The following is a 27,662-nucleotide window of genomic DNA, read 5'->3' on the forward strand; positions in this document are numbered from 1 at the left end:
ATCAATTACATGGCGATTGCATTTCATACAATAAAGCGACAACCATATGGCTCCTGCTAGTTGCTGATAACTGTTTACAAAACATGATCATCTCATACAACAAATTATATATAATCACGTCTTGACCATATCACATCACAACATTGAAGTAAATATGCCCTAGAGGCAATATAAAGTTATTATTTATTTCCTTATATCATGATAAATGTTTATTATTCGTGCTAGAATTGTATTAACCGGAAACATAATACATGTGTGAATACATAGACAAACAGAGTGTCACTAGTATGCCTCTACTTGACTAGCTCGTTGATCAAAGATGGTTATGTTTCCTAACCATAGACATGAGTTGTCATTTGATTAACGGGATCACATCATTAGAAGAATGATGTGATTGACTTGACCCATTCTGTTAGCATAGCACTTGATCGTTTAGTTTGTTGCTATTGCTTTCTTCATGACTTATACATGTTCCTATGACTATGAGATTATGCAACTCCCGTTTACCGGAGGAACACTTTGTGTGCTACCAAACGTCACAACGTAACTGGGTGATTATAAAGGTGCTCTACAGGTGTCTCCGAAGGTACTTGTTGGGTTGGCGTATTTCGAGATTAGGATTTGTCACTCCGATTGTCGGAGAGGTATCTGTGGGCCCTCTCGGTAATGCACATCACTTAAGCCTTGCAAGCATTGCAACAAATGAGTTAGTTGCAGGATGATGTATTACAGAACGAGTAAAGAGACTTGCCAGTAACGAGATTGAACTAGGTATTAAGATACCGACGATCGAATCTCGGGCAAGTAACATACCGATGACAAAGGGAACAATGTATGTTGTTATGCGGTCTGACCGATAAAGATCTTTGTAGAATATGTGGGAGCCAATATGAGCATCCAGGTTCCGCTATTGGTTATTGACCGGAGACGTGTCTCGGTCATGTCTACATTGTTCTCGAACCTGTAGGGTCCGCACGCTTAAGGTTTCGATGACAGTTATATTATGAGTTTATGAGTTTTGATGTACCGAAGGAGTTCGGAGTCCTGGATGAGATCGGGGACATGACGAGGAGTCTCGAAATGGTCGAGACGTAAATATCGATATATTGGACGACTATATTCGGACATCGGAAAGGTTCCGAGTGATTCGGGTATTTTTTGGAGTACCGGAGAGTTACGGGAATTCGTCGGGGAGTATATGGGCCTTATTGGGCCATATGGGAATAGAGGAGAGAGGCCAAAAGGAAGGAGGCGCGCGCCCCCCCTCTGGTACGAATTGGACAAGGGGTGCAGCCCACTTTTCCTTGTTCCTCTCCCCCTCTTTCTTTTTCTCCTACTCCAACAAGGGAAGGAGGAGTCCTACTCCCGGTGGGAGTAGGACTCCCCCCTTGGCGCGCCCTCCTCCTAGGCCGGCCGCCTCCCTCCCTTGCTCCTTTATATACGGGGGCAGGGGGCACCCCATAGACACAACAATTGATCATTGATCTCTTAGCCGTGTGCGGTGCCCCCCTCCATCATAATCCTCGATAATATTGTAGTGGTGCTTAGGCGAAGCCCTGCGACGGTAGAACATCAAGATCGTCACCACGCCGTTGTGCTAATGGAACTCTTCCCCGACATTCTGCTGGATCGGAGTCCGGGGATCGTCATCGAGCTGAACGTGTGCTAGAACTCGGAGGTGCCGTAGTTTCGGTGCTTGATCGGTCGGGCCGTGAAGACGTATGACTACATCAACCACGTTGTTATAACACTTCCGCTTCCGGTCTACGAGGTACGTAGACAACACTCTCCCCTCTCATTGCTATGCATCACCATGATCTTGCGTGTGCGTAGGAATTTTTTTGAAATTACTACGTTCCCCAACAGTGGCATCCGAGCCAGGTTTTATGCGTTGATGTTATATGCATGAGTAGAACACAAGTGAGTTGTGGGTGATATAAGTCATACTGCTTACTAGCATGTCATACTTTGGTTCGGCGGTATTGTTGGATGAAGCGGCCCGGACCGATATTACGCGTATGCTTACGCGAGACTGGTTCTACCGACGTGCTTTGCACATAGGTGGCTGGCGGGTGTCAGTTTCTCCAACTTTAGTTGAACCGAGTGTGGCTACGCCCGGTCCTTGCGAAGGTTAAAACAGCACCAACTTGACAAACTATCGTTATGGTTTTGATGCGTAGGTAAGAATGGTTCTTACTAAGCCTGTAGCAGCCACGTAAAACTTGTAACAACAAAGTAGAGGACGTCTAACTTGTTTTTGCAGGGCATGTTGTGATGTGATATGGTCAAGACATGATGCTAAATTTTATTGTATGAGATGATCATGTTTTATAACCGAGTTATCGGCAACTGGCAGGAGCCATATGGTTGTCGCTTTATTGTATGCAATGCAATCGCCCTGTAATGCTTTACTTTATCACTAAGCGGTAGCGATAGTCGTGGAAGCATAAGATTGGCGAGACGACAACGATGCTACGATGGAGATCAAGGTGTCGCGCCGGTGATGATGGTGATCACGAAGGTGCTTCGGAGATGGAGATCACAAGCACAAGATGATGATGGCCATATCATATCACTTATATTGATTGCATGTGATGTTTATCTTTTATGCATCTTATCTTGCTTTGATTGACGGTAGCATTATAAGATGACCTCTCACTAAATTTCAAGATAAAAGTGTTCTCTCTGAGTATGCACCATTGCCAAAGTTCGTCGTGCCCAGACACCACGTGATGATCGGGTGTGATAAGCTCTACGTCCATCTACAACGGGTGCAAGCCAGTTTTTGCACACGCAGAATACTCAGGTTAAACTTGACGAGCCTAGCATATGCAGATATGGCCTCGGAACACTGAGAGCAAAAGGTCGAGCGTGAATCATATAGTAGATATGATCAACATATTGATGTTCACCATTGAAAGCTACTCCATTTCACGTGATGATCGGTTATGGTTTAGTTGATTTGGATCACGTGATCACTTAGAAGATTAAAGGGATGTCTTTCTAAGTGGGATTTCTTAAGTAATATGATTAATTGAACTTTAATTTATCATGAACTTAGTCCTGATAGTATTAGCATATCTATGTTGTAGATCAATAGCTCGCGTTTAGCTCCCTATTTTATTTTTGATATGTTCCTAGAGAAAATTAAGTTGAAAGATGTTAGTAGCAATGATGCGGATTGGATCCGTGATCTGAGGATTATCCTCATTGCTGCATAGAAGAATTATGTACTTAATGCACCACTAGGTGACAGACCTATTGCAGGAGCAGATGCAGACATTATGAACGTTTGGCTAGCTCAATATGATGACTACTTGATAGTTTAGTGCACCATGCTTAAACGGCTTAGAATCGGGACTTCAAAGATGTTTTGAACGTCATGGATCATATGGATGTTCCAGGAGTTGAAGTTAATATTTCAAGCAAATACCCGAGTTGAGAGTTATGAAGTCTCCAACAAGTTCTATAGCTAAAAGATGGAGGAGAATAGCTCAAGCAGTGAGCATGTGTTCAGATTGTCTGGGTACTACAATCGCTTGAATCAAGTGGGAGTTAATCTTCCAGATAAAATAGTGAATGACAGAATTCTCTAGTCACCATCACCAAGTTAATAGAACTTCGTGATGAACTATAGTATGCAAGGGATGATGAAAACGATTCCCGAGCTTTTCATGATGATGAAATCGATGAAGGTAGAAATCAATGAAGAGCATCAAGTGTTGATGATTAACAAGACCACTAGTTTTAAAAAAAAGGCAAAGGGAAAGAAAGGGAACTTCAAGAAGAACGGCAAGCAAGTTGTTGCTCAAGTGAAGAAGCCCAAGTATGGTCCTAATCCTGAGACTAAGTGCTTCTACTGCAAAGGGACTGGTCACTGGAAGCGGAACTGCCCCAAGTATTTGGCGGATAAGAAGGATGGCAAAGTGAACAAAGGTATATTTGATATACAGATTATTGATGTGTATTTTATTAGTGTTCGTAGCAACCCCTCGGTATTTGATACTGGTTCAGTTGCTAAGAGTAGTAACTCGAAATGGGAGTTGCAGAATGAACAAAGACTAGTTAAGGGTGAAGTGACGATGTGTGTTGGAAGTGGTTCCAAGATTGATATGATCATCATCACACACTCCCTATACTTTCGGGATTAGTGTTGAACCTAAATAAGTGTTATTTGGTGTTTGCGTTGAGCATGAATATGATTTGATCATGTTTATTGCAATACGGTTATTCATTTAAGTAAGAGAATAAATTGTTGTTCTGTTTACATGAATAAAACTTTCTATGGTCATACACCCAATGAAAATGGTTTGTTGGATCTCGATTGTGGTGATACACATTCTCATAATATTGAAGCCAAAAGATGCAAAGTTAATATTGACTAGTCGTCAACCCGTGCAAAATGCACGGTCTAGTTTTGTAACATTTTTGTCAATTTCTCACCTTTTATTTCACTTCATATTTTATGCATATGTAATGTAAGCAAATTATCAATGGTGTAGCACACATATTAATCTTTTCTACAGAAGCCATGAAAGTAACTTGGATCATTTGAAAACGCAAATACATTTGAGTGTCTTAGTGAGTCAATGTAATTTCAACCATAAATATGTTCTGTTATCAAAAACTCAACAACTAATTAGGCTTTCATAGAAATGACTCAATGGATAGATAGCTAAATATTTATTTGGAATATCACTAAAAATCAACATTATTAAATATTTAGAGACAAAATGCCATCACATGAGGGAGTAATCCAATTAATATTGAGTCAACTTGCGTCTGCAAAAAAGTAGTACTGTTAGCATAAAAAGAAGTCTAACGTGAGCTTACGTATAAGTTTAGTATCCATAAGCACTGCATTGAATTTGCTAGATGGCAGCAGGAAATACATGCTTAAGGTTTTTACTATATGCATCCAAAAGAAGCACCTCCCAACACATTATATTTAGCGTTGAAGTTTAGAAGTCTGGTACTGCATAACTTACTTGTTGATGAGAAAAAGAAGGTAAAAACATACTATAGGTAATTTAAATGTATAAGCGTTATACAAATAATAGGTATGAAAGGAAAGAGATGGACAATGTAGTGAGAGGAAAACATGAATAAAACCGAGATTTGTAGTAGTGACATGACTATCTTGCATTAACTTTTCTGCCAGATTATCCATTAGAACGAAATACATAGTACATGTGCGTAGTTGATCCAACATCCACTAAAGACATGAACAAAAAAACTATATAAATCAGACATGAAGGTAGTGTCTTCGAATAGTCATTATGCAATGCAACTTGGTCAGAAACATTATTGCTAAAATTTTCTCCTAGAATCTAAATTTCTCTTAAGATCACCAGAGGATGGTAAACGCTCCACACATCTTGGCATTTCCAAGAAGCTTCAAATCAGAAAATCTCTCTACCGTGTCACTGTGCAAACATAAGAAAAAAATTTCATTGTTTTTTTTCTTGTTGAAACAACCAAACTCGGGTACATAACATTACCTAAATACATGGCCACATTCAGATTTTTGGTTGGCTTAGTAAAAGCAATAAAATGTATTTCTCTCATCATGAAAAGATATCATTCTCACAAAAAGAGAATGCCATCATTATAGAGACCTCTTACCCTGGCCATAGCAACAAAATTAGTACATTATATTGAGAAGTAGACTGATTTATATTAATCACCTGAAGACATCACAACACCATTATTAATGTTCAAGCGGTCTTCAATTCGGAAGATATAAAGAATTTGAAACTATCTTATTCAGGAATTACGTAGTCGTAAAAAGTGTATATGAATAGAAAATATATGAGTTCTTCTGTGTTGATGATAACATCAACAGAGTATAACTTCCCTTACCCTAGCAATGCTATTACTCCTAGTTGATAGCACCGAGTATTTCACGCACAATCTATTTAACATAAAATTGAGTATTTGTCACACGCAATTGACAGAAAACCAAAAGTGTAGCAGCAACAACGCTCAACTCATTAGTAGTTCTCACATGCCTTTGCTTTTGCAAACCAATTGCCTGCAAAAAAAAATAGTTATCCAGAATTAGAACAGAACCCTCGATGTTTCAGTAGTTGACAGAGAACTTCATCGTCAGTGTTCCAGTCTAACTATCTGCACTATCCGCTGACTAAAAAGGGGTTAGAAGAAAATTCATGCGAAGTCAATTCTCTAAGTCAGGACATGACAGCTTGGCAAGGAACTTCCTTGAACAGGAGGTTGTGGCGGACCAGTAAATCAAGCAACACCATGAGCTGTAAATAGACTGGGGCAGGCCATTGACGATGTTAACTCTCCCATTGAGGGTCTTGGACATTCTTTTTCGATACAAAAAATTATTACTAACTTGACCAGTGACGACGTTGACACTGACATTAGGCTCCTTCATGCTCTTGTCTTCTGTTTAGATAGCAGATATAATTTATAAGCTCGCCTGATGAGCATAGTTATACTCCAATCGATGTCCATTATGTCCATAGGTTGTACATGAGAGGATTATGCTTCCCAACCAATCTCCATGAGTCATCCATAGGTTGTACGTGAGAAGAGCCGAGATTGCATCCCTGGAGAGCACAACACTATCCAAGCACACATACAAAACAGACTGAACCCAAAACCAATGTTAATGTTGATTCAGAGTATAAACCTGCAAGAAAAGGATTAGAACAAAATATTGTGTGAAATGAACCTGATAAAGATGAGGACAACGGTTTTGAGTCAATAAGCTCCTTTAGCATAGCGGATCCATGCCCCAACTTGGTCTTGAGAGAGACATGGGTTAGCTCTCCATGGGGTTGGAAGTAGCAGGAGGGAGAGACATGCCGCAAGATTGTTTGAGGTTGTATTTTAACATGAAGAGGAATAGACAGTGGAGAAGCAGTGATCTCTTTCGGGTCTCGAAGAAGTACAGGGCGTCAAGGCAATCAACAATAGTGTGCAATCTTTCCGATAATACTGCCGCTTAATGATGTTGTATCTTTTTCCTAGCCTACTTTTGTTTTTACTCTTATTGTCTAATTCTGCACATACCATTTATTAGTTCTGTTCTGTGAGCATGATAATAATTGGCAAAAGGGCAGCAGGTCCTGGACCACATATATAACAATTAAGTGAGTCAATTACCATAACTTAGACAAAACTGTACGTTTGATATGCAGCACTCCCAGCTACACTTTGATAGAAAAATATATGTGAAAATGATTTAGCGGATCTGGCAGACAAACTGAAGCAATGTACAACACATAGTTTCAGAACATGTGACCCTCCCAATAATAGTACACTGGATTTTGTCGAGCATAATAGATCGCTAGTTCACTACCTCTTGAGGAAAGGAGCGTATACACAATATTATTAGTTGAGGGTCTCTCCCACGTAATAATTTAATAAATCTGTTACCATGATTTTTTAAAACAAATTTATTTCAAGATAAAAGAAAACTATTTGACAGCTTGCATGGAAGTTATATTTACCTCAGACTATGAGTATCTTCAATCAAACATTTATGTATATACTGACTAAAAAAGTAGTATATTGATTCCATATATTGCCTTACAAAAAATGTTGTATATGCTACATCACAAAAACGGTATACTTACTTCAATACAAATATATGTTATATACCCTTTTGATTTGATTTCGTAGGCTACATACTGCCATGCACAAAGATCAGTGTGCATACTACATGGTTATAGATGTAAAGGGCAGCCCGGTGCATGTAGCTCCTGCTTGCGCAAGGTCCGTGGAAGGGTCCGACCACTTTGGGTCTTCTGTATATACTTGAAATTAGTACCTTATATACTACTTTTGATGGTAGCACATACCACAATGAAGATAAAAAATGACTTCGGCTATTCAAATCAGTTAAAAAATGTGGTATCAAGTCCATGGGAAAAATGTGGTATATATTCCATTATCACAAAGTCAGTATATGTAATATCACAAATATATTGTTCTGGTATATACTGATTATTGACACCATACTCCGTTCAAGGCTCCCCATGTTCACGGCAATAAGAAGTAAAAGGGCCGTATATTTTAAGAGTCGGCCAGATAAGCTAACATTTTAGGTACCTTTCTATATACTAAATAGATACATTCTCTTGAAACGTGCATGCATATGAGCATATCTGAAAAGGCGCAAATGTCATGTTTGGTTTAGCACACACAGTTTAGTAGTGCACCATAAGGAAAATCACAAACGTGTCTAGAACTGAAAGTAAATATAAGAAGCAGCATGACGATATTGTTGGAGTCTTGAAGATTATTAATCCAAGTACTATAGAAAACAAATCTCACTGAAGTTATGTGGTAGTCTTAGCTGTAGTTGAAGGCATAAAACTGATTGAGCAAACTATCAAATACATGCAGATCCATATGGCTGATGGCATGAGTTCCACAGGAGCCTGAAACCCTGACTGGCGTTGATGATGAACATCCAGCCCATCCAGCACAGGGTCTGCATCAACAGTTAAAATCATTAGCCTGATTGGTAAGAAGAAAAAGTTCTTCAAACAACACTAATCCTATGGCGCACACACCAGATTATCTAATTTCCTTATTGGAAACTCCATCAAGTCTATTCAACATTGCTTAGGCTCAAATTTCAGATTAGTAAACATCAAATGTTATGTAATGTCAAGCAGCTTTGAAGCTGCACTAATGATGACATCCTAAAGTGGTCCTCAAAAATCAGGAGTGGACATCTACACTCATAGTCATAGGTGCGGTAGTATTTCTCCAGTGAGTTAACCCGCCTTTGCCAAAAGATGCTAATTATCCATGTGACCATGTCTCTGCAGAATAAACACATGAAGCATCAATGTTGAGTGATAAATACTTGGGACAGGGAATGAATTGCTCCTTCTTGTGGGAATTAACACATACATTTTCTTGGCAAACAAAGCTCAAGTTCTGCATATTAAACTGTAGTACACTGGGCAAAAAACAACAACAATGCATTTGGTATTAGGTAATTTAAAATATGGTAAGGTTCAATAGGTAAAAGCAGAACTCTAGTACTTCACACCAAGCTTCACCATTCATCACCGAAAATCCACAGAACTATATCGTAGTAAGCTAAACAGCAATTGAGCCCATGAACCATTTTTTAAAACTAACTAAACCACCAATTACAACAAAATTGTATTGTACTCTGCCAAATTCAATCCAATCGAGCACTCTCAACTATTAGTCCTAACTGAAGCACCTGTTAATAAAGTAACTAAACCATCATGATTGGAAAAAACAAAAGTATCTAAATCACCATTGCAGAGCCAAAGGATAGTAGTATTGAGCCAGTTCCTCGGCAACCCAAGTTCGTGTGTGAGAGGAGATTGTACCTACTAACATGGCAATCAAGTGGCACTCCACCTAGCACACCCACGAATCCATTCCACCCAAGTTCCATGAGAGAACTTCAGAGAAGAAATTTATCTTGCCGGGCAGCCACTTAGAACACGGCAGAATTTGCTATGCGGAGCGCGATCTTCTCCTGCTACTTCGGCGCCTCGGCGGTCCATCGTTTGAAGGGGCACAATAGGACACCATTGCTGTCGTTTATAAGCATGGCCGCAGGATAGTAGAGCGTCGTGTGTTATAGTAACTACGGACACGACGTTCGATGGGAGAGGAACAGGAGATGGGCACAGATCGACGACAGTACACAGTACGCCTCACCCACGTTCCCTCGACCAGCCGCGTCGCTACCACGCAATCGGAAGCAGGCGCCGCCGCATGCTGGTCCAAGAGAGAGGACCGAGGAGAGAGATGGTTCACACTGGCGGTGGAGACGGCGGTGGGATGCAACGGATTGTGGATGCGGTGGGCAGCGGTGGCGGATGGGGCAGGAAGCAACGACAATAGTTGGGGCACAGGGCGGCGCCGCGATCCATGGCAGCTGATGTACGGGATGGTGGGGGTCAGGAGAATAGGGATAAGGGAAGAAGGCTTCTGTTTTTCTGAAAAAAAGGACCGTGGGCCTTCAGAGTTTTTTTTACTGAATTAAGCATATAATTAATCAAAAGTCAGATATGTCGATTAATCTACACCGTAATAATTTGGTCCCACCAGATTAACGGCCCGTAAAATCTAATTAACGTCGGAAATTTTAGGAAGTCTAGAATTAGTATAGGTATAGATAGATAGATAGATAAATAGTGCAACTTATCTGTGGCACTGCCGTTTAGGTCATATTGGTGTAAAGTGCATGAAGAAAATCCATGTTGATGAGCTTTTGGAATCACTTGATTATGAATCATTTTGATGCTTGCGAACCATGCCTCATGGGCAAGATGACTAAGACTCCGTTCTCCGAAACAATGGAGCGAGCAACTGACATATTGTAAATAATACATACTGATGTATGCAGTCCAATGAGTGTTGAGGCTCGCGGCGGGTATCGTTATTTTCTGACCTTCACAGATGATTTGAGCAGATATGGGTATATCTACTTGATGAAACATAAGTCTGAAACAATTGAAAAGTTCAAAGAATTTCAGAGTGAAGTGGAGAATCATCGTAACAAAAATAAAAGTTTCTACGATATGATCGCAAAAGTAAAATATTTGAGTTACGAGTTTGGCCTTCAGTTAAAACAATGTGAAATAGTTTCACTACTCACGCCACCTGGAACATCACAGTGTAATGATGTGTCCGAACATCGTAACCGTACTTTATTAGATATGGTGCGATCTATGATGTCTCTTACCGATTTACCACTATCGTTTTGGGGTTATGCATTAGAGACAGCTACATTCACGTTAAATAGGGCACCATCTAAATCCGTTGAGACGACACCGTATGAACTATGGTTTGCCAAGAAACCTAAGCTGTCGTTTCTTAAAGTTTGAGGTTGCAATGCTTATGTGAAAAAGTTTCAACCTGATAAGCTCAAACCCAAATCGGAGAAATGCATCTTCATAGGATACCCAAAAGAAAAATGTTGGGTACACCTTCTATCACAGATCCGAAGGCAAGATATTCATTGCTGAGAATGGATCCTTTCTAGAGAAGGAGTTTCTCTCGAAATAAGTGAGTGGAAGAAAAGTAGAACTTGATGAGGTAACTGTACCTGCTCCCTTATTGGAAAGTAGTTCATCACAGAAATCTATTCATGTGACTACTACACCAATTAGTGAGGAAGCTAATGATGATGATCATGTAACTTTAGATCAAGTTACTACCGAACCTCGTAGGTAAACCAGAGTGAGATCCGCACCAGAGTGGTACGGTAATCCTGTTCTGAAGGTCATGTTACTTGACCATGATGAGGCTACGAACTATGAGGAAGCGATGATGAGCTCAGATTCCGTGAAATGGCTTGAGGCCATGAAATCTGAGATGAGATCCATGTATGAGAACAAAGTATGGACTTTGATTGACTTTCCCATTGATCGGCGAGCCATTGAGATTAAATGGATCTTCAAGAGGAAGATGGACGCTGATAGTAGTGTTACTATCTACAAAGCTAGAATTGCCACAAAAAAGTTTTCGACAAGTTCAAGGTGTTGACTACGATGAGAGTTTCTCACTCGTATCTATGCTCAATTTTGTCCGAATCATGTTAGCAATTGTCGCATTTTATGAAATCTGGCAAATGGATAAACAAAACTACATTCCTTAATGGATTTATTAAAGAAGAGTTGTATATGATGCAACCAGAAGGTTTTGTCAATCCTAAAGGTACTAACAAAATATGCAAGCTCCAGCGATTCATTTATGGACTGGTGCAAGCATCTCGGAGTTGGAATATACGCTTTGATAAGTTGATCAAAGCATATAGTTTTATACAGACTTGCGGTGAAGCCTGTACTTACAAGAAAGTGAGTGGGAGCACTACATCATTTCTGATAAGTATATGTGAATGACATATTGTTAATCGGAGATAATGTAGAATTATTCTGCAAAGCATAAAGGAATGTTTGAAAGGAGTTTTTCAAAGAAAGACCTCGATGAAGCTGCTTACATATTGAGCATCAAGATCTATAGAGATAGATTAAGACGCTTGATAAGTTTTTCAATGAGTACATACCTTGACAAAATTTTGAGGTAGTTCAAAATGGAACAGTCAAAAAGGAGTTCTTGCCTGTGTTACAAGGTGTGAAGTTGAGTAAGACTCAAAACCCGACCACGGCAGAAGATAGAGAGAGAATGAAAGTCATTCCCTATGCCTCAGCCATAGGTTCTGTAAAGTATGCCATGCTGTGTACCAGACCTATTGTATACCCTGCCCTGAGTTTGGCAAGGGAGTACAATAGTGATCTAGGATTAGATCACTAGACATTGGTCAAAATTATCCTTAGTGAAATAAGGATATGTTTATCGATTATGGAGGTGACAAAAGGTTCGTCGTAAAGGGTTACGTCGATGCAAGTTTTGACACTAATCCAGATGACTCTAAGTCTCAATCTGGATACATATTGAAAGTGGAAGCAATTAGCTAGAGTAGCTCCGTGCAGAGCATTGTTGACATAGAAATTTACAAAATACGTACGGATCTGAATGTGACAGACCCGTTGACTAAACTTCTCTCACAAGTAAAACATGATCACATCTTAGTACTCTTTGGGTGTTAATCACATAGCGATGTGAACTAGATTATTGAATCTAGTAAACCCTTTGGGTGTTGGTCACATATCGATATGAACTATGGGTGTTAATCACATGGTGATGTAAACTATTGGTATTAAATCACATGGCGATGTGAACTAGATTATTGACTCTAGTGCAAGTGAAAGACTGAAGGAAATATGCCCTAGAGGCAATAATAAAGTTATTATTTATTTCCTTATATCATGATAAATGTTTATTATTCATGCTAGAATTGTATTAACCAGAAACATAATACATGTGTGAATACATAGGCAAACAGAGTGTCACTAGTATGCCTCTACTTGACTAGATCGTTGATCAAAGATGGTTATGTTTCCTAACCATAGACATGAGTTGCCATTTGATTAACGGGATCACATCATTAGAAGAATGATGTGATTGACTTGACCCATTCCGTTAGCATAGCACTTGATTGTTTAGTTTGTTGCTATTGCTTTCTTCATGACTTATACATGTTCCTATGACTATGAGATTATGCAACTCCCATTTACCGGAGGAACACTTTATGTGCTACCAAACGTCACAACGTAACTGGGTGATTATAAAGGTGCTCTACAGGTGTCTCCGAAGGTACTTGTTGGGTTGGCGTATTTCGAGATTAGGATTTGTCACTCCGATTGTCGGAGAGGTATCTGTGGGCCCTCTCGGTAATGCACATCACTTAAGCCTTGCAAGCATTGCACCAAATGAGTTAGTTGCAGGATGATGTATTACAGAATGAGTAAAGAGACTTGCCGGTAACGAGATTGAACTAGGTATTGAGATACCGATGATCGAATCTCGGGCAAATAACATACCGATGACAAAGGGAACAACGTATGTTGTTATGTGGTCTGACCGATAAAGATCTTCGTAGAATATGTGGGAGCCAATATGAGCATCCAGGTTCCGCTATTGGTTATTGACCGGAGACGTGTCTCGGTCATGTCTACATTGTTCTCGAACCCATAGGGTCCGCACGCTTAAGGTTTCGATGACAGTTATATTATGAGTTTATGAGTTTTGATGTACCGAAGGAGTTCGGAGTCCTGGATGAGATCGGGGACATGACGAGGAGTCTCGAAATGGTCGAGACGTAAAGATCGATATATTGGACGACTATATTCGGACATCGGAAAGGTTCTGAGTGATTCGGGTATTTTTCGGAGTACCGGAGAGTTACGGGAATTCGCCGGGGAGTATATGGGCCTTATTGGGTCATACGGGAATAGAGAAGAGAGGCCAAAAGGAAGGAGGCGCGCGCCCCCCCCTCTGGTCCGAATTGGACAAGGGGTGCAGCCCACTTTTCCTTGTTCCTCTCCCCCTCTTTTCTTCTCTCCTACTCCAACAAGGGAAGGAGGAGTCCTACTCCCGGTGGGAGTAGGACTCCCCCCTTGGCGCGCCCTTCTCCTAGGCCGGCCGCCTCCCTCCCTTGCTCCTTTATATACGGGGGCAGGGGGCACCCCATAGACACAACAATTGATCATTTATCTCTTAGCCATGTGTGGTGCCCCCCTCCACCATAATCCTCGATAATATTGTAGTGGTGCTTAGGCGAAGCCCTGCGACGGTAAAACATCAAGATCGTCACCACGCCGTTGTGCTGACGGAACTCTTCCCCGACATTCTGCTGGATCGGAGTCCGGGGATCGTCATCAAGCTGAACGTGTGCTAGAACTCGGAGGTGTCGTAGCTTCGGTGCTTGATCGGTCGGGCCGTGAAGACGTACGACTACATCAACCGCGTTCTTATAACGCTTCCGCTTCCGGTCTACGAGGGTACGTAGACAACACTCTCTCCTCTCGTTGCTATGCATCACCATGATCTTGCGTGTGCGTAGGAATTTTTTTGAAATTACTACGTTCCCCAACAAACATGCCCTGCAAAAACAAGTTAGACGTCCTCTACTTTGTTGTTGCAAGTTTTACGTGGCTACTACGGGCTTCTAACAAGAACCGTTCTTACATACAACATAAAAACCACAACGTGGTATAGTGATTGCTTTTTGATCTTCAGAAAGAACCATGTTCATTGAATCTTATTCATCTAAAGTTGGAGAAACAGACACCCGCCAGCCACCTGTGTGCAAAGCACGTCGGTATAACCAGTCTCATGAACGCGGTCATGTAATGTCGGTCCGGGCCGCTTCATCCAACAATACCGCCGAATCAGGAAACAACTAGTGAAGACAAGCAATATGTATATACCCACGCCCATAACTCCTTTGTGTTCTACTCGTGCATATAACATCTACGCATAGACCTGGCTCGGATATCACTGTTGGAGAACGTATTATTTCAAAATTTTGTCTATGATCATGCAAGATCTATCTAGAAGAAGCATAAAAACGAGCGGGGCGAGTGTGTCCATGTGCCCTTGTAGATCGAAAGCGGAAGCATTAAGTAACGCGGTTGATGTAGTCGAACGTCTTCGCGATCCAACCGATCAAGTATCGAACGCACGACACCTCCGCGATCTACACACGTTCAGCTCGGTGACGTCCCTCGAACTCTAGATCCAGCTGAGTCCATGGGAGAGTTTCGGTAGCACGACGGCGTATTGACGGTGATGATGAAGTTACCGACGCAGGGCTTCGCCTAAGCACTACGACAATATGACCAAGATGGAAATCTGTGGAGGGGGCACCGCACACGGCTAAGAAATCAACTTGTGTGTCTATGGGGTGCCCCCTCCCCCGTATATAAAGTAGTGGAGGAGGGGGCCGGCCGGCCTCATAGGGTGTGCCCCAAGGGGGGGAATCCTACTCCTACTAGGAGTAGGTTCCCCCCTTTCCTAGTCCAATTAGGAGGGGAAGGAAAGGGAAGAGGGGAAGAAGGAAAGGGGGCCGACCCCCTCCCCAATTCGGATTGGGATTGGGGGGCGCGCCCCTCCTCTTGGCCGCCTCCTCCTCTCTTCCACTAAAGCCCATGAAGGCCCATTAACCCTCCTGGGGGTCCGGTAACCCCCCGGTACTCCGAAAAATGCCCAAACCTATCCGAAATCTTTCCGGTGTCCAAACATAACTTTCCAATATATCAATCTTTATGTCTCGAGACTCCGCGTCATGTCCGTGATCACATCCGAGACTCCGAACAACCTTCGGTACATCAAATCACATAACTCACAATACATATCGTCATCGAACATTAAGCGTGCGGACCCTACGGGTTCGAGAACTATGTAGACATTACTGAGACTCATCTCCGGTCAATAACCAATAGCGGAACCTGGATGCTCATATTGGTTTCTTGATACGTCTTCATCGTATCGACTTCTCCAAACACCTTTGCTTGTGTTTTGGATTCTAACTTGCATGATTTGAATGGAACTAACCTGGACTGACACTGTTTTCATCAGAATTGTCGTGGTGTTATTTATGTGCAAAAACAAAAGTTCTCGGAATGACCTGAAACTTCATGGAACGTCTTTTTGGAAATAATAAAAAATCCTTGCAAAAGATGAAGACTAGGGGCCCACACCCTAGCCACGAGGGCGGGGGGCATGCCTGCCCCCCTGGGCGCGCCCCCTACCTCGTGGGACCCCTGGAGCTCCTCCGACCTCAACTCCAACTCTATATTTCGGGGAGGGAAAAAAAGGAAAAAAGGATTCATCGCGTTTTACGATACGGAGCCACCGCCAAGCCCTAAAACTTCTCGGGAGGGCTGATCTGGAGTCTGTTTGGGGCTCCATAGAGGGGAATCCGTCGCCATCGTCATCATCAACCATCCTCCATCACCAATTTCATGATGCTCACCGCCGTGCGTGAGTAATTCCATCGTAGGCTTGCTGGACGGTGATGGGTTGGATGAGATTTATCATGTAATCGAGTTAGTTTTGTTAGGGTTTGATCCCTAGTATCCACTATGTTCTGAGATCGATATTGCTATGACTTTGCTATGCTTAATGCTTGTCACTAGGGCCCGAGTGCCAGAATTTTAGATCTGAACCTATTATGTTTTCATCAATATATGAGAGTTCTTGATCCTATCTTGCAAGTCTATAGTCACCTACTATGTGTTATGATCCGCCAACCCCGAAGTGACAATAATCGGGACCACTCCCGGTGATGACTGTAGTTTGAGGAGTTCATGTATTCACTATGTGTTAATGCTTTAGTCCGGTACTCTATTAAAAGGATGCCTTAATATCCCTTAGTTTCCATTAGGACCCCGCTGCCACGGGAGGGTAGGACAAAAGATGTCATGCAAGTTCTTTTCCATAAGCATGTATGACTATATTCGGAATACATGCCTACATTACATTGATGAATTGGACCTAGTTCTGTGTCACCCTATGTTATGACTGTTACATGATGAACCGCATCCGGCATAATTCTCTATCACCGATCCATTGCCTACGAGCTTCCCATATATTGTTCTTTGATTATTTACTTTTCAGTTGCTATTGTTACAGCCACTACAAAATACCAAAAACATTACTTTTGCTACCATTACCTTTTGCTACCGTTACCACTATTATCATATTACTTTGCTACTAAACACTTTGCTGCAGATATTAAGTTTCAAGGTGTGGTTGAATTGACAACTCAGCTGCTAATACTTGAGAATATTCTTTGGCTCCCCTTATGTCGAATCAATAAATTTGGGTTGAATACTCTACCCTCGAAAACTGTTGCGATCCCCTATACTTGTGGGTTATCAAGACTATTTTCTGGCGCCGTTGCCGGGGAGCATAGCTCTATTCTTTGAGTCACTTGGGATTTATATCTGCTTATCATTATGAAAAACTTGAGAGATCCAAAAACCAAGATTTATCCCTCAACTACGAGGGGAGGTAAGGAACTGCCATCTAGCTCTCCACTTGATTCACCTTCTGTTTTGAGTAAGCTTGCGACACCTAAACCTGCTTCTGCTATTCGTTCTGATATGTCACATGTTATTGATGATGCCACTTCTGCTATGCATGATACTTATGATGAAACTACTTCTATGCTTGATACTACTGTGCCACTTGGTGAATTTCTTGATGAACAACTTGCTAGGGTTAGAGAGAATGAAATTATTGAAACTGATAATATTGACGAAAGTGATGATGAAGACTCCCCCCCTAATAAATATGAATCGCCTGTTATTCCTGAGGGTTATGTTTTGGAAAAAGAAGCTGCTCTAGCTATTTTAGCTTGCAAAGATAGATACGAGCTCAAGAGGTTATTAGCTAAATGGAAGCAGCAATCTCATAATACTAGAATGAAACCTGACCCTGCTTTTGCTACTTCACCTATCTGTGTTACTGATAAGGATTATGAATTCTCTGTTGATCCTGATATAATTACTTTGGTTGAATCTGATCCTTTTCATGGCTATGAATCTGAAACTGTTGTGGCACATCTTACTAAATTAAATGATATAGCCACCCTGTTCACTAATGATGAGATAACTCGTTACTTTTATATCCTTAAAATATTTCCATTCTCATTAAAGGGTGATGCTAAGATATGGTTTAATTCTCTGGATCCTGGTTGTGTGCGTAGTCCCCAGGATATGATTTATTACTTCTCTGCTAAATATTTCCCTGCTCATAAGAAATAAGCTGCTTTGAGGGATATATATATATAATTTTGTGCAAATTGAAGAAGAGAGTCTCCCACAAGCTTGGGGGAGGCTTCTACAATTACTTAATGCTTTGCGTGATCATCCTCTTAAGAAAAATGAAATACTTGATATCTTTTATAATGGACTAACCGATACTTCCAGAGATTACCTGGATAGTTGTGCTGGTTCTGTTTTCAGGGAAAGAACACCAGATGAAGCTGAAATTCTATTGAATAATATGTTGACAAATGAAAATAATTGGACACTTCCTGAGCCTATTCCTAAACCAACTCCGAAGAAGAGAGGTATTCTATTTCTCAGTCCTGAAGATATGCAAGAGGCAAAGAAATCCATGAAAGAGAAGGGTATTAAAGCTGAAGATGCTAAGAATTTACCTCCTATTGAAGAAATACATGGTCTTAATTTACCGCCTATTGAGGAAATATATGGTTTTAATCCATCACCTATTGAAGAAACACATGGTCTTGATAACCTGACACAGGTAGTAAACGTAAATTCTCTCTATAGATATGATAAAGCTGAAATCCCATTTACTAAGTTTGCTAGCCCATGCTTAGATGAGTTTGATAAATTTATGGTTAAGCAAGAAGACTTCAATGCTTATTTTGGTAGAGAATTGAAATACAATTCAAATATGCTTGAACACTTGGGTGATTATATGGCTAATGTCAAAGGTGAACTTAAACTTATTAGTAAACATGCTTCTATGGTTACCACTCAAGTAGAACAAGTACTTAAGGCTCAAAATGATTTGCTCAATGAATTGAATAGTAAGAATAATGATTATGTTGTTAGAGTGGCTACTAGAACTGGTAGAATGACTCAGGAACCTCTGTATCATGAAGGCCACCCTAAGAGAATTGAGCAAGATTCTCAGAGAAATAATATAGATCCACCTAGTCCTTCTAAAAGGAAGAAAAAGAAAAATGATAGGACTTTGCATGCTTCTAGTGAGCCTATTGCCGAAACACCTGAGAATCCAAATGATATTTGTATTTCTGATGCTGAAACACAATCTGGTAATGAACATGAAACTAGTGATAATGTTAATGATAATGTTCATGATGATGCTCAACCTAGTAATGATAATGATATAGAAATTGAACTTGTTGTTGATCTTGATAACCCACAATCAAAGAATCAATGTTATGATAAGGAAGACTTTGTTGCTAGGAAACACGGAAAGGAAAGAGAGCCTTGAGTTCAGAAACCCATACCTTTTCCTCCCAAACCATCCAAGAAAAAGGATGATGAGCATTTTGAGCGCTTTGCTGAAATGATTAGACTTATCTTTTTGCGTATGCGATTAATTGATATGCTTAAAACGAATCCTTATGCTAAGTACATGAAAGAAATTGTCACTAATAAAAGAAAGATACCGGAAGCTGAAATTTCCACCATGCTTGCTAGTTATACTTTTAAGGATGGAATACCAACGAAACTTGGAGATCCAGGAGTGCCCACTATACCATGCTCCATTAAAAGAAACTATGTTAAAACTGCTTTATGTGATCTTGGAGCCGGTGTTAGTGTTATGCCTCTCTCTTTATATCGTAAACTTGATTTGAATAAGTTGACACCTACTAAAATATCTTTACAAATGGCTGATAAATCAACTGCTATACCTGTCGGTATTTGTGAGGATGTGCCTGTTGTAGTTGCAAACGTTACTATTTTAACGAACTTTGTTATTCTTGATATTCCCGAGGACGATAGTATGTCTATTATTCTTGGAAGACCCTTTTTGAATACTGCAGGGGCTGTTATTGATTGCAACAAAGGCAATGTCACTTTTCATGTTAATGTTAATGAGCATACAGTACACTTTCCGAGGAAACAACCTCAAGTTCATAGTATCAACTCTATTGGAAAAATTCCATCGATTATTTTTGGAGGTTTTGAATTTCCTCTTCCTACTGTCAAGAAGAAATATGATATTCTTATTGTTGGGGATGTGCATATCCCCGTTGAGGTAACCTAGTGTTATTCGAAAATTCTCCGGTTCCATGTTATTCGGAATGAGTTTGTTAACAAGACTTGATCAACCTTGTTAATGGATTCCTTTTGATGATCATGAGATGAGTGAAGTTAGAAAACACAACTCTCTGTACCCTCCTTTTACTTTCTGTTATTTATATTAAATAAAATAAAAATAAGTATTTTCCGTCTGTTATCTGATTTATCCATGCAATATAAAAATACCCCGAAAATAAAAGTTCTCCAAATGCCCTGAAATTTAAAAATGATTTTTTCTGGAATATTTGAGAATATTTGGCACTGAGAACACAACACGGGGGGCATCCACCTGGCCACGAGGGTGGAGGGTGCGCCCTAACCCCCGGGCACGCCCCCCTGCCTTGTGGGCCCACGGTGGCCCTCCTCCACTTATTCCTACACCCACACACTCCTTCTTCCTCCCACAAACACGATTATCCAGTTCAAACCCGAGTCCAAGCTCATTTTGCCGCCATTTCCAATCTCCTTGCTCAAAGAACCTCTCACAAAACTGCTTTGGGGGGATTGTTCCTTGGTATGTGACTCCTCATTGGTCCAATTAGTTTTTGTTCTAGTGCTTTATTCATTGCAAATTTATGCTGCCTAGGTGACCATGTTCTTGAGCTTGCATGTCAAATTTATATGGTTCCAAGTAGTTTTGATGCATGATATAGGCTCTAGGCACTTGTAGGAGTAGTTGCTATCAATATTGTTGAGTTTGGTTCACTTTTATTTTTGAAGTTACTAAAAATTTCAGAAATTTTTCAGAGGAAGAAATATGTTTAGGAAAATGTACCAAGGTGGCTCTTCAAGGAAACAAGAGCCCAGGCTTGCAATGCGTGATGCTGATGATGAGCCACCAAGGGACGCTCCAGTGCGGCCCTGTGAATGGCCTTCAGAAGACTTTATGGATCGAGCGGAAATCAAGGAAGAATTTAACGCATATTTGCGTAACGTTGATCTTGTGAGCTTCAAGGAGGAAAAGTGCTGTCAGTACCACTATCTCACTAGTTCCTTTGTGAGGAGGTTTGAATTTTCATCTTCACGAAATTCTCCAACTGTCCTGTTTGATCTTTATGAAAAATCTTATACGATGGACTTAGAGGATTTTACCACTGCTTGCAAACTTCCACAATAGGGTAGTGTTAGGGAACCTCACAAATCTGAATTTAGAGATTTTCTTGCTAGTATAACTGTGGGGGAATCTAGAGATATAACACAAGCTACCATAGGGAGCATTCACTTTCCCGCTCTACATTATTTTGCTCTCTTCATAGGTAGATGCATTAATGGTAAATATGAGGCATGTCACATGTGTGTCCCTGACCTCAGTATTCTTAGGAGTGCTGTGTTAGGAGATAAATCTTATAATTTGGGAGCCATTGTTGCACGTAGGTTGCATCTTAATAGATTTAATGGAGATTTCTTTGGTGGAATTTATGCAACCCGTATAGCTAATTTTCTGGGTATAACCATACGTGAGGACGATATTGATTTGCATCCTGCTTATTTGGATTATGAGGCTATGGTTCGTCACCAGTTTGTTGAGAGGAACGATCAGTTCCTCCAGTACCGACTAATCCTTGACAAACGACGCACCTATCACGTCGCTCTCCCTGCTTCTACTTTCTTTGACTTTCAGACAAAAAGAAGATATTTTATAACCAGAGAGGAGGCGGAAGAGTATAAGAGGAGAGCTGAGATAGCTTGCCTCCAAGCTGCAGCCAGCGATGCAATGACTGCTGCGTCGCAGTATGACCCCAACTATTACTATGGATATCCGCCAGGCCAACCGTGGCCATAGACCAACTTAGGCCAAAAGCCTAAGCTTGGAGGAGTACGTATTTCTCACCGACATTACATTCATGTTCACACACTCATTGCTAAATGTGGTGCTCATACTTTTTCATTGTATCATCCATGCTAGTTTATTTCCTTTTTATGCTTTCTTCTTGTGTGTTTAATAAACCTTAAGAAAAACAAAAAAAATAGTTGTAGCTTTTTAGCTAGTTTTAATTTCCATGCTTGTAGTAGTAATTAAAAAGAAAACCCAAAAATATTTCGTGTTCTTCTTTTGCTTGTTGGGAGCTTTCCCGTGTAAATAGTTTTATTTCTTTTCTTTTCTTTGGGGGTCGATAGGAGAAGACATGATTAAATTGTTGAAGTGGCTCTTATATGCATTATCGTTGATCTGGCAAAAGAGCCCATATTGCTTTGTCTTCTCCTGTTTATTGAATGCTTGCAGATTCTAGCTTAGTCCAATGCACGCGCACTATTATTATTACTCACATCGTTCGGTCGTGCAAGTGAAAGGCAATTATGACGATATATGATGGACTAACTGAGATGAGAAAAGCTGGTATGAACTCGACCTATCTTGTTTTTGTAAATATGATTAGTTCATCGTTCCTGATTCAGCCTATTATGAATAAACATGTTTGCAATGACAACTAGAGATGATAGTTTCTTGTGCCATGCTTAATTAGCTAGGAGCTTATAATGGTTTACCTTGCATGCCAACATGCTATTAAAATGGTTGTAATGTGGTATGGTAGGGTGGTATCCTCCTCTGAATGATTTAAGTGACTTGACTTGGCACATGTTCACGCATGTAGTTGAAACAAAATCAACATAGCCTTCACGATATTTATGTTCATGGTGGATTATATCCTACTCATGCTTGCATTCGGTGTTGATTAATTTTAATGCATGTTCATGACTATTGTCGCTCTCTAGATGGTCGCTTCCCAGTCTGTTGCTAGCCTTCACCTGTACTAAGCGGGAATACTGCTTATGCATCCAACTCCTTAAACCCCAAAGTTATTTCATATGAGTCCACCATACCTACCTATATACGGTATCTACTTGCCGTTCCAAGTAAATTTGTATGTGCCAAACTCTAAACCTTCAAATAAATATCCTGTTTTGTATGCTCGAATAGCTCATGTATCAACTAGGGTTGTCCGTATCTTCCATGTTGGGCGGGTTATTCTCAAGAGGAGTGGACTCCGCTCCTCACTCACGAGAAAATGGCTGGTCACCGGGATGCCCAGTCCCATGCTTTATGCAAACTAAATCAAAATAATTGCAAACAGAACTCCCCCTGGGACTCTTGTTAGTTAGAGGCACTCGTTGTTTCGAGCAAGCCATGGATTGATGCTTGTTGGTGGAGGGGGAGTATAAACTTTACCATTATGTTTGGGAACCGCCTATAATGTGTGTAGCATGGAAGATATCGCCATCTCTTGGTTGTTATGTTGACAATGAAAGTATACCGCTCAAAATATTATTCACCTCTATTTCAAAACCGAGCTCTGGCACCTCTACAAATCCCTGCTTCCCTCTGTGAAGGGCCTATCTATTTACTTTTATGTTGAGTCATCATCCTCTTATTAAAAAGCACCAGTTGGAGAGCACCACTGTCATTTGCATTCATTATTGTTAATTTACATTGAGTATGACTTGACTGGATCTCTTTTACCATGAATTACAATGTCTAGTCAGTCCTTGATCTTTAAAGGTGTTCTGCATTTATGTTTTGCGGTCTCAGAAAGGGCTAGCGAGATACCATCTTGTTATATCATATTATGATTGTTTTGAGAAAGTGTTGTCATTCGAGATTTATTATTATTGCTCGCTAGTTGATTCTGCCATTGATATGAGTAAACATGAGACCTAAGCGTTATTGTGAATATGGTTAGTTCATAATCTTTGCTGAAAACTTGAATGCTGGCTTTACATAATTACAACAACAAGAGCAAACAGATTTTGTAGAAGTTTTTCTTTATCACTTTCAGTTTGTCAACTGAATTGCTTGAGGACAAGCAAAGGTTTAAGCTTGGGGGAGTTGATACGTCTCCATCGTATCTACTTTTCCAAACACTTTTGCCCTTGTTTTGGACTCTAACTTGCATGATTTGAATGGAACTAACCCGGACTGACGCTGTTTTCAGCAGAATTGCCATGGTGTTATTTATGTGCAGAAACAAAAGTTCTCGGAATGACCTGAAACTTCACGGAACGTCTTTTTGGAAATAATAAAAAATCCTTGCAAAAGATGAAGACCAGGGGGCCCACACCCTAGCCACGAGGGCGGGGGGCGCGCCCCTACCTCGTGGCCCCCCTGGAGCTCCTCCGACCTCAACTCCAACTCTATATATTTGCTTTCGGGGAAAAAAAGTAGGAAAAAAGGATTCATTGCGTTTTACGATACGGAGCCGCCGCCAAGCCCTAAAACCTCTCGGGAGGGCTGATCTGGAGTCCGTTTGGGGCTCCAGAGCGGGGAATCCGTCGCCATCGTCATCATCAACCATCCTCCATCACCAATTTCATGATGCTCACCGCCGTGCGTGAGTAATTCCATCGTAGGCTTGCTGGACGGTGATGGGTTGGATGAGATTTATCATGTAATCGAGTTAGTTTTGTTAGGGTTTGATTGAAGGAAATATGCCCTAGAGGCAATAATAAAGTTATTATTTATTTCCTTATATCATGATAAATGTTTATTATTCATGCTAGAGTTAATACATGTGTGAATACATAGACAAACCGAGTGTCACTAGTATGCCTCTACTTGACTAGCTCGTTAATCAAAGATGGTTATGTTTCCTAACCATGAACAATGAGTTGTTATTTGATTAACGGGATCACATCATTAAGTGAATGATCTGATTGACATGACCCATTCCATTAGCTTAGCACCCGATCGTTTAGTATGTTGCTATTGCTTTCTTCATGACATATACATGTTCCTATGACTATGAGATTATGCAACTCCCGTTTGCCGGAGGAACACTTTGTGTGATACCAAACGTCACAAGTAACTGAGTGATTATAAAGGAGATCTACATGTGTCTCCAAAGGTACATGTTGGGTTGGCGTATTTCGAGATTAGGATTTGTCACTCCGATTGTCGGAGAGGTATCTCTGGGCCCTCTCGGTAATGCACATCACTTAAGCCTTGCAAGCATTGCAACTAATGAGTTAGTTGCGGGATGATGTATTACAGAACGAGTAAAGAGACTTGCCGGTGACGAGATTGAACTAGGTATGGGATACCGACGATCGAATCTCGGGCAAGTAACATACCGATGACAAAGGGAACAACGTATGTTGTTATGCGGTCTAACCGATAAAGATCTTCGTAGAATATGTAGGAGCCAATATGAGCATCCAGGTTCCGCTATTGGTTATTGACCGGAGACATGTCTCGGTCATGTCTACATTGTTCTCGAACCGTAGGGTCCGCACGCTTAAGGTTTCGATGACAGTTATATTATGAGTTTATGAGTTTTGATGTACCGAAGGAGTTCGGAGTCCCGGATGAGATCGGGGACATGACGAGGAGTCTCGAAATGGTCGAGACGTAAAGATCGATATATTGGACGACTATATTCGGACATCGGAAAGGTTCCGAGTGATTCGGGTATTTTTCGGAGTACCGGGTAGTTACGGGAGAAGCAATGGGCCTTGATGGGCTTTAGTGGGAAGAGGAGAAAGGGCCAAGGGGCTGCTGCCCCCCCTCCCCTCTAGTCCGAATTGGACTAGGGAAAAGGGGGCCGGCCACCTTTCCTTCTCCTCCACTTCCTTCTCCCTTCCTCCCCTCTTGGTGGACTCCTACTAGGACTTGGAGTCCTAGCAGGACTCCACATCCTGGCCGCACCAATTGCCTTGGCCGGCCTCCTCCTCCTCCTCCATCCTTTATATACTGAGGCAAGGGGCACCCCATGAACACAAGTTGATCTTCATGATCGTTCCTTAGCCGTGTGCGGTGCCCCCCTTCACCATATTCCACCTCGGTCATATTGTAGCGGTGCTTAGGCGAAGCCCTGCGACAGTAGTACATCAAGATCGTCACCACACCGTCATGCTGACGGAACTCTTCCCCGACACTTTGCTGGATCGGAGTCCGGGGATCGTCATCGAGCTGAACGTGTGCCAAGAACTCGAAGGTGCCGGAGTAACGGTGCTTGGATCGGTCGGACCGTGAAGACGTACGATTACATCAACCTAACGCTTCCGTTGTCGATCTACAAGGGTACGTAGATCACACTCTCCCCTTTCGTTGCTATGCATCACCATGATCTTGCGTGTGCATAGGAAAATTTTGAAATTACTACGTTCCCCAACAGTGGCATCCGAGCCTAGGTTTTTATGGTTTGATGTTATATGCACGAGTAGAACACAAGTGAGTGGTGGGCAATATAAGTCATACTGCTTACCAGCAATGTCATACTTTGGTTCGGCGGTATTGTTGGATGAAGCGGCCCGGACCGACATTACGCGTACGCTTACGCGAGACCGGTTCTCCCGACGTGCTTTGCACAAAGGTGGCTAGCGGGTGACAGTTTCTCCAACTTTAGTTGAACCGAGTGTGGCTACGCCCGGTCCTTGCGAAGGTTAAAACAGCACCAACTTGACAAACTATCATTGTGGTTTTGATGCGTAGGTAAGATTGGTTCTTGCTTAAGCCCGTAGCAGCCACGTAAAACTTGCAACAACAAAGTAGAGGACATCTAACTTGTTTTTGCAGGGCATGTTGTGATGTGATATGGTCAAAACATGATGAGATATAAGTTGTTGTATGAGATGATCATGTTTTGTTAAAGTTATCAGCAACTGGCAAAAGCCTTATGGTTGTCTATTTATTGCATAAGATGCAAGCGCCAAATAATTGCTTTACTTTATCGCTATGTGATAGCAATAGTTGCAAGAGCAATAGTTGGCGAGATGACCGTGTGACGACACATTGATATAGATCAAGATGATGGAGATCATGGTGTCATGCCGGTGATGATAGAGATCATGACAGTACTTTGGAGATGGAGATCAAAGGCGCAAGATGATGATGGCCATATCATGTCACATATTTTGATTGCATATGATGTTTATCTTTTATACATCTTATTTTGCTTAGTTTGACGGTAGCATTTTAAGATGATCTCTCACTAATTATCAAGAAGTGTTCTCTCTAAGTATGCACCGTTGCGAAAGTTCTTCGTGCTGAGACACCACGTGATGATCGGGTGTGATAGGCTCTACGTTCAAATACAACGGGTGCAAAACAGTTGCACACGCGGAATACTCAGGTTATACTTGACGAGCCAAGCATATACGTCAAGTACATGAAAGAAATTGTCACTAATAAAAGAAAGATACCGGAAGCTGAAATTTCCACCATGCTTGCTAGTTATACTTTTAAGGATGGAATACCAACGAAACTTGGAGATCCAGGAGTGCCCACTATACCATGCTCCATTAAAAGAAACTATGTTAAAACTGCTTTATGTGATCTTGGAGCCGGTGTTAGTGTTATGCCTCTCTCTTTATATCGTAAACTTGATTTGAATAAGTTGACACCTACTAAAATATCTTTACAAATGGCTGATAAATCAACTGCTATACCTGTCGGTATTTGTGAGGATGTGCCTGTTGTAGTTGCAAACGTTACTATTTTAACGAACTTTGTTATTCTTGATATTCCCGAGGACG

The 27,662-nt window shown here is 41.2% G+C and overlaps 1 long non-coding RNA gene across 1 annotated transcript; it reads right to left on the reverse strand.

Annotated features, from left to right (window-relative positions):
* Positions 1-5,140: 5,140 nt before the first annotated feature.
* LOC123049944 (uncharacterized) lies at positions 5,141-9,950 on the reverse strand. The gene is made up of 2 exons (XR_006423691.1): positions 6,704-9,950; positions 5,141-6,619 (listed from the first exon to the last, which is right to left on the reverse strand). It is a non-coding gene; the product is annotated as an uncharacterized lncRNA (long non-coding RNA).
* Positions 9,951-27,662: the final 17,712 nt, after the last annotated feature.

This window comes from Triticum aestivum, chromosome 1A (genome assembly GCF_018294505.1).
Source record: "Triticum aestivum cultivar Chinese Spring chromosome 1A, IWGSC CS RefSeq v2.1, whole genome shotgun sequence".
Taxonomy (NCBI): Eukaryota; Viridiplantae; Streptophyta; class Magnoliopsida; order Poales; family Poaceae; genus Triticum; species Triticum aestivum.